The following is an 8,392-nucleotide window of genomic DNA, read 5'->3' as shown; positions in this document are numbered from 1 at the left end:
TAGAATATTTTAACCTGTAATAAAGTGGGAAAAAAACAGATTGAGATGATTTGATTTTAAATTTTTCCTCTTTTAAATTTGTGCTACATTTTGTTCCCTAGGCTTATACTAGAGTCAATACGTCTCTGTGGGGAGCCCTCTCAGTGGGGTACACGAGAATGGAAAGCTCTGACAGATGGTAATAATAATCCATGGGAACATAAATGAAGTGGACCACAGTCCTTATCTTTAATATGTTCGTAGGTGTGTCACTGTACCACAACAACTGAGACTTCCTGTCTTGCTTTCTGCACATATTGTTTAATTCGGATAATGAGGCGTTTCCAGCCACCACCTATTGATCCGGATTATAAAGGTGGTTCACACTGTCAAAGCCTAAAATTCTCATTTCTATTACGTTAGAATGCAGATCATATTTTCAAACAATTTAATGAATGCGTAGCCAGATCTAAATCAGCAACAGACTAAGTAATGAAGCAAAAATAAGGATAAACCCCAGAGGTTGCACTTTTAAATGCATGAAAAGCACATACAAAACGTCCAGTAAACTAGAAAAAAAAACTTCACTTATCTTTACTTTCACAGATCTGTCAATCCCCATTTGGAGGTTTCCTGGATGGGGTCCCATATCGTCCTGGAATCCTCCTTCGTCCTGCCACAGAGAAAGCGTAGGGTGCTGCCATCTCCTTTCTCCTTCCTCCACCTTCTGCCTAAGTCACCTGATCTCACACTGTCCAGGAGCAAGATCAGGTGACCTAGCTTGCAGTAGATGGGAAAAAAGAGTGCCCATCTACCCATCTCAGTGAGCATGCGTGAGATTGGCTTTTTTTTTCATTGAAGAAAAATCTCCTTCTGCATGTGTCAAAGATTGGGAATGGGCAGAAAGAGCAGCCAGAAGCTTCCTGGAATGCCTGACGTGGATATCCCAGGAAGCTCTGTGCTCACATTCTGTTTTTATCCTTGCCGCCCCTCCAGTAATTTTACCTTTCATGAAAACGTTGTCTCTACCTTTATGTAAAGTAAAAATTCTGGTATTAGGCCTCTTAAAGGGAACTGAATATTTTGTTTGAAAATTTTTCATTCAACGCGTTTTGCAGAACTGGTCTGCTTCTTCAGAGACAGTATCCGGTCTCCCTTGATGTGTTTTATCCCTAACACCCTTTTCTGTTGCCCATCTCTGTTATAGCTTTTAAAAAGTCTACAATGTGAAAAGGGAATATAAATATATATAAATATATTATGATAACACACATTTTATCATCCACCCACATAAAGGCATTTCAACATTTCAAAAGCAAAAAGTAATGCACCTGCTTTATAGCACATCACAATGCATATAAATATATACGGCATGATCTCTAGGTTGTTTCTAGTTGTGCTCAATGCCAACACAATGCTCATCAATGTACACACATCAAATGAGTGCTTTTTTTAAAAGTTCATCCTACTGCAGGTAAGGGGATATGTATTATAATCAGGAGGAAGAGGAGGAGATTGATTCTGGACATGCCAAGGCATTCCTTTTACTGCTGGGAAGTTGTTCTTTTCCGTTTGCAGGTGTTGACCTTTAAAATATGAGCTTGAGATGGGTAAATTTGGCTTGTATCAGAAAATGCAACAGCTGATGACCCTAAAGAGATGAGAGCTATTGCAAAATATTTTGTATTCGTCCTCTCTTCAGTATTTGTTCTTTCCAGTATTTGTTCAGTTTTTTCCTTCCACTAGAAATGTTAGTTTAACTTGGACTCTGTGCTCTTAGTGGTTACACACACACAGACCTATTCTCATGCCAACTCCTAGCCTCTGCGGCTCGTCCAGTCTCATCTTACAGTAGCTTTTTTGTTCGAGGCCTTAGGAAAAACATGTGTTCCCGACATATTGCTCAATTTCGGAATTCACATTTTTTTATCACTATGATTTTCCGAGACAAAGAACATGCAGTGCTAATAGCGGCTGACATTTTCAGGGTAATGTCTTCAAATAAACAAATTTGTTGTGTGTTCTGTTGTATGAAATTAGGATTAATGCATAGTGATCAGCATCTCTGAGTCGCTGCACTCTTTGTAGATTTGTGTTTATAAATTTTTAGACAAGTTTTTGTTGGCAGTCGCGCCTGAAAAATGCAGAATGCTAATTTTTTTTTTGTAATTTTGATAACTGGAGCGTTATGAACAGGTGATGACCTTGCTTGGTAATAGAGAGACCAAATGAGTTGATGACCCTAATGAATAATAAAACAAAATCCATCTGATTTGTAAGTTCTGCGTTTAAAATTCACTCCATGAAAAATAGAAAAATCTTTAAAATTAGTTGGTGGTAATTTAAAGTCATATTGAATGAGTACATTAAAGTTCCTCTTTAGTTGCGGCCAGGCAGGGAATTCTTGCAGAAAGGTTCCTTCTGCCCCATCTGCAATCACAACATACTCATCTGTGTGAGTGCTCCATCAAAATCACTGAACTGAATAAACTAACGCATACCTGTACAGGAGTTACGTCATCCTGGCTTGACCAATCAAAATGGCTGAAGATCGAAACAAGGAAAAGAAAAAGCATAAGGATGACGGTGCCCACAGTGGTATGGGGACAGGTAAATATAAATAGGGTTTTCTAACAAGCAGTAAATGAGCTATAATTGATCTTGGTACCGACAGCCACTGTGAAGAAATTAATTCTCAAATTTCACAACAAAAGAACTGAAGATATTAAAGTCCTTCTTAATGCATCTGTATTCTCTCCAGCCTTGGAGAGCTTTAATAAATCAGGCTTTTTGGATTACAGGACATCTGAAGAGCAAGGTAGCTAAAGTAGTGCATTCTTCAAAGGCCTTAAGCGTTTAGTCTAGGAGACAAATTAGCAGTTAAATTCACAGCAATACCAGAAAAAAAGTGATAAAAATCTTCTCAATTGATTTAATTAAAAGCTTAATAAAGAATCAGACTTATTCCCCAATTATAGTGAACTAACATTATGTTGTTTCTAATAATTCTCAATTCCAAATTATTATTATTATTATTAATAATAAACAGAATTTATATAGCGCCAACATATTACGCAGGGGGATATAGAGTGGTGGAAAGTAGTGAAGACAAAAGAAGACGGGGAGGCAAGTTTGAAAAAATGGGTTTTGAGTGCTCTTTTAAATAAGCAGAAAGTGGGAGCAAGCCGAATAGGAAGACCATTCCAGGGAGTGGGGGCAGCTTTAGAAAAGTCTTGGAGCCCCGCGTGTGATGAGGTTATGAGTAAGGAAGTCATTAGTAGGTCATTGAAGGAGCGGATAGAATGGCTAGAGGAGGATTTTTTTTTACCAGGTCAGAAATGTAAGTGGGACAAGAACTGTGGAAGAATTTGAAGGCAAAGCACAGGAGCTTGAATTTGATTCTAAGGTGAAATGGAAGCCAATGAAGAGAAATACAAAGAGATGCAGCAGAGGAGGAGTGGTGAGAAGGATGGAGTCTGGCTACAGCAATTAGGGTAAATTCAAGAATATGTTCAAGCAAATTGTGTTTTTTCCTTTGTTGGATCGAGTAAGGAAGCATTAGAACCACTATCTGGGTTCTTCGGGTATTTGGGTTCTGTTAGAGAAAGTTCTTCTCCTGGTGAAAATGTATAACCACGCAGGAAGTAGGCAGACTTTGAAAAAAATCCCTTTTTCAGTAGCGTAAGCATTGTATTCTTGCAGATTTTTCCTCATTTCCTGCCTGGTGTAACCATTTCTACGAGCAAGGCAAATAGGTTCTGGCTGGGCATTCAAGTGTTCAAAATAATGTCATTGTGCCGCACAATATAAATTGGGTGGGGTGGCAGAAAATACATTGGGTTTGATTAGCCCATTCCCCAACCCACTTGTAACAACCTTCCCTACACTCCCTGACACTAAGTTGCACTTTCAGAGGTGTTTCAATACCTGGTGCACCTGGACATGGATAAACCCAGGGGACTCCTGCTAACATGCAGAGCCCTGGCCTCAGATACCAATGGAAGCCTTAAAGACTTCCATATGAAGAGAAGAACATCATCTCTCCTGTATGAGCTTTCATACCACCCAACATGGAGCTTACACTTGGTTTGATCCATGACGAAGGAGTGGTGGGAGAACGTTGCAAATGTCAGTGCATGGGGGTGAACTAGTACGGGACTCAACAAACAGTGACAGTCTTTCTTTAAATACGCTGTAGGGCCCTAATTTTGTGGCTGTTGAGTGAATTTAGAACTTCTATATGTTTTGAATACATGACTTGTAAAAAATTGGAATTGGCTAGTATACCCTTGGGTGTGGGAGCTCTCCATAAAAAGCTTAGATTAATTATGCTGAATACGCTCTGTGTCTTCCGCCAGGTTCCATGATGGACAAGGGAAATCTTGAAGGAAGGACACGAATACAATGAAGTGAGAGAAGTAATGTCCCGGAGGAGAAATGGATGGCGCAACACTCAAAAATACATCACGAGGAACAATTCCTTATTAGCTGAAATAGAAAGAAGAATGCATCATCTATAGCATCTGCATGAAACATAACCCTCCAGACAAAGGAATAATCACGTGCAGCCTGTACAGGACATAAGAAACAATCAGGCTTTCATTTTCTTTGGGATGAATGGAGTTGGTTTTTGCACCAATAAAGATTGGTCTCATTGCTTTCAGGGCATGATCATTCATATGCATTGAAGCCTAATTACATATTATTTTTTATTTTTTTTTACCTCCCTGGCGGTCTAATTATGTACTTAGTTTTATGTCAAAAGAGGTATATTGTTTTGCCTGGAATTTTGTTGTTTAATATTTTAGGCCTTTAATTCTTAGGAAAAACTCTCGAGTATGATCAAGTTTGAAACACAAATCATAAATTATATTATATTAAAAAATTATAAATACATTTTTATAATAATTATAAAAAATAATGAATTTAATAATTTTAATCAAAATTACTTTTTTAAATTTGTCTAAATAAGGGTACAATAATAGATAAATGTTTGGATTTATTATTTATTATTTGGATTTATTTTTTTAAACTTTATCACTGTGATCAAAGTTTTAAAAGCAGATTACAATGTAGGCTGCTTTAAAATTTCCCCACCATGCCATGCCTCCCCAGCGTACCGACAATTCACACATCCCATCGATCGAGCAGAAGATGTGATGCAGAAGCCAACTGGGGATTGCTGAGGATGCCGCCTAATCTTGGGGAGCAGGTAGGATTTTTTTATGCTAGCCCGAGTGTCGGTCGGGATTACTGCTTTTGGTACCAAAAAGATCCACATTGATCCACATCAATTAGATAATATATTTTCATCAGTGTGCTGTAGGTAGGAAGAAGCATTTTCTCGGTCTCCTTTCCTATATAGTAAATGTATCAGGACCTATACATGCATTAAGGAATTCATATTTATTTTCATTAACTCATTTATTTGGATGCATCACACCACAACGCAAGGTAAAGTGTCATCATGATGTGTTGGTGAGCTGCATGCAGGTATATTGAGATTATGTTAGTGAGTTGTGGAGCTATCATGCTGGTTTACTGGGGGTGTTTTATAGGTTACACCTCATTCTCTAAAATTATAATTAAATTCTCTTTTGCCGAGGTTTTTTATGGTGGATAATTGTAACACTCACAATTGAAATTTTAAAAACATTTGCAATTATTTTTCTCTTAAAACAACATGAAAAACATTAATTCTTATACATACAAATTGTCAATAAATGACTAGGATATTGCAATGATGTTGTTTAGTTTACTTTTTAAAGGTCCTTGAGGCGTTTCACCTGTAGGCTTCATCAGAAGGACACTAAGTTAGCAGCATTCCGTAAATCTATTCATGTGTTATCAATCAGGTTCATTACATAAATCAATCATCTCTCAAAATGTGCATATCACCATAACAAGCTTTTTTGTTTGGATGTGGTTGCCAATTGTGTGCTTATTATCCCAAAGAGTGTCAAAAATCATCTTAATTTCTTTTATTTTCCAGCGGGATACAATAGAATAGCTTAATATTTCAGAGAATAATATGAAGATACAGTCATGGCTCAACCACCTCCTTAGCTCCGTTGTAGAGCTAATCAAAAATATTGCATTGCAAGAACACACGTTATCTGCACAGGTAAATGTTAGAACATGCATTTTGCCACAATGTTTCCTAAATGTATTTGGGAATCCAAAATATTATCTGCCAGACCATGAGGAACCTTCAAAGCAAAACACCACCATTGGATCTAATGATTGTATTAGTAAGAGACAACATGATGAGTCTACTTTTCTAACTACATTTCCAGTCATGCACCAATAGATTGTGTATTTAATAATTGTGTAATTTGCCTTGCCTATTTTTTATTAAAGAATAATGCAAAATATTGAAAGAGAGATGCATGTTTATCAAATGAAAAGTACCAAAACTGGGTTCCAGTTATTCTGGAGAACGTAGGTAACCCCTACTGAGTCATACAAATGTAGATTTGACAAAAAAAATGTTTTGTGCTTTTGTGTGAATATTTTCCAGTTCAGTATTATAATTTACATACATGTTTAAGTTTTACAGGCACCGTGTTCTCTATCCAGTATGTTGATTGCAGCATGTGACTTTTGGATTCTGAAACACTCTACTCTATCCATTCCATGCTTCTAAACATTATCTACAGGGACTTGGATTATAGGTTCTCCTATTACGGGGTGGAGAGGGTGTTTCTGACACCTAGAAGGGGAAACAAGGTGTTTTGGATTTATAGGCTTCAGAGAGTTGGTTTAAACTATCGATATGATGTCAGTTTGCATATTAAATAGCTTTGATAGAACTTTTCTTTGGGTATATTGAAAAGCCAATTATTAGCTGTCACTAGCTGTCCCTCAAAGGGGCTCACAATCTAATGTCCCTACCATTGTCATATGTCATTTATACACTCTAAGGCCAACTTTAGAGGGAAGCCAATTAACCTTACAGCATGTTTTTGGGATGTGGAAGGAAACCCAAACAGACACGGGGAGAATGTGCAAACTCCATGCAGATAGTGTCCTGGCCGAGATTCAAACCTGGGACCTAGCACTGCAAAGGCAAGATTGCTACCACTGAGCCACCTTGCAGTTTCTCTATTCTGAAATGCAACAATGAACTCCTGAACTTATATACTTTGGGCAAACAAAACTTTTGACTCAGAATGTATTCTATTTGGCATTTTTTTACTTTGATGTTCCTCATAAGTAGCTGGCGACGCTTTTGGAAAAATCCCCATCATTGTCAATGTCTTCTTTTGAGCCAGATGCAGCCCCCTCACTCCTTGACACGCTGCAGCAAAAAAAAAAAAAAGAAATAAATCTTGTGCAGATTTTAAAAAATAAAAGCCTACAGATCATAAGTCACACAAATCAGTTTAACCAAAAAATCTGACCATTTGATGATAAAATGAATGTCCAAGATCACTATCGTTCTTTTATGTGATCTGCAGGTAGATCTTGCATTAGTTGGTGTCAAAGTGGATTCCTCAACGGCAGAAGAACATTGCACCAATATGGGAGGTGTGCCAAAGAAAAAAAAAACAAAAAATAAAACTGAAGATGACAGTTTACCAATAAACATATAAGCAAAGGCCAGGCCTTGTAAATCCAACACAGATGAATTAAATATAAACTTGCTTAGCTGCAGTTAGTGATGCTTTTCAAATTGGAGCTGACCATTAATTCAGCCAAGCCATTTCCTTTGCAGTACAGTTCCGGTAGACCCAGAGAACATTTCTCTGTAGAGAGAGGAACCTCTGCAGGGACTAGCACTGGTCTGGTATTATTTGACCACTTGTAGCACCCACAACTCAACAGTGTGACTTATACAACTTAGCCTATTGGAATTTCACACACTATATTTGATGCCTGATTTGGGTGACCTGTTCTTGAAAGATATACTCTTTAATGTTAATAACCCCCCCCAAATTCAAATATATTTGTGTGCGGTCAAATTTGTATTACCAAAGTTTGGAACTTTCAGAAAGCATTGTTTTTATACCGTGACACCTGGGGCCACAGCTACTCTGTGCCAGTATTGCAAAGGACTAATGGGTGTGTGGAGCATGAGATCCACCAGAAACAAGATGATGTATATGGCATGAAATCATACTTCTATGTTGTATTCTGTTAAATTTAGGAGAGGTTCCACTCATGCATTATATGATATTTGGAATATAGAATATAGATAAGAATAAACAATAGGATAGAAGGGGCTATAGGATATAATGGATAGGGTATACATTAGCAAGATAGATATAATATATATATAAGTATAGAACAGGAATAATTTAGAATACAAGATAGATAAGGATAGGATTTTTTTCCTATTACCTTAAATAACAAGGTGAGGACAAGCGCTTTTTAGGAGCAGGTGTCAATGGGCTAATGGAATCTGAGATGC

Source organism: Pyxicephalus adspersus, chromosome 5, assembly GCF_032062135.1.
Source record: "Pyxicephalus adspersus chromosome 5, UCB_Pads_2.0, whole genome shotgun sequence".
Lineage (NCBI taxonomy): Eukaryota > Metazoa > Chordata > Amphibia > Anura > Pyxicephalidae > Pyxicephalus > Pyxicephalus adspersus.
The sequence above is the reverse complement of the archived record's forward strand: the minus strand, read 5'-3'. Positions refer to the sequence as shown.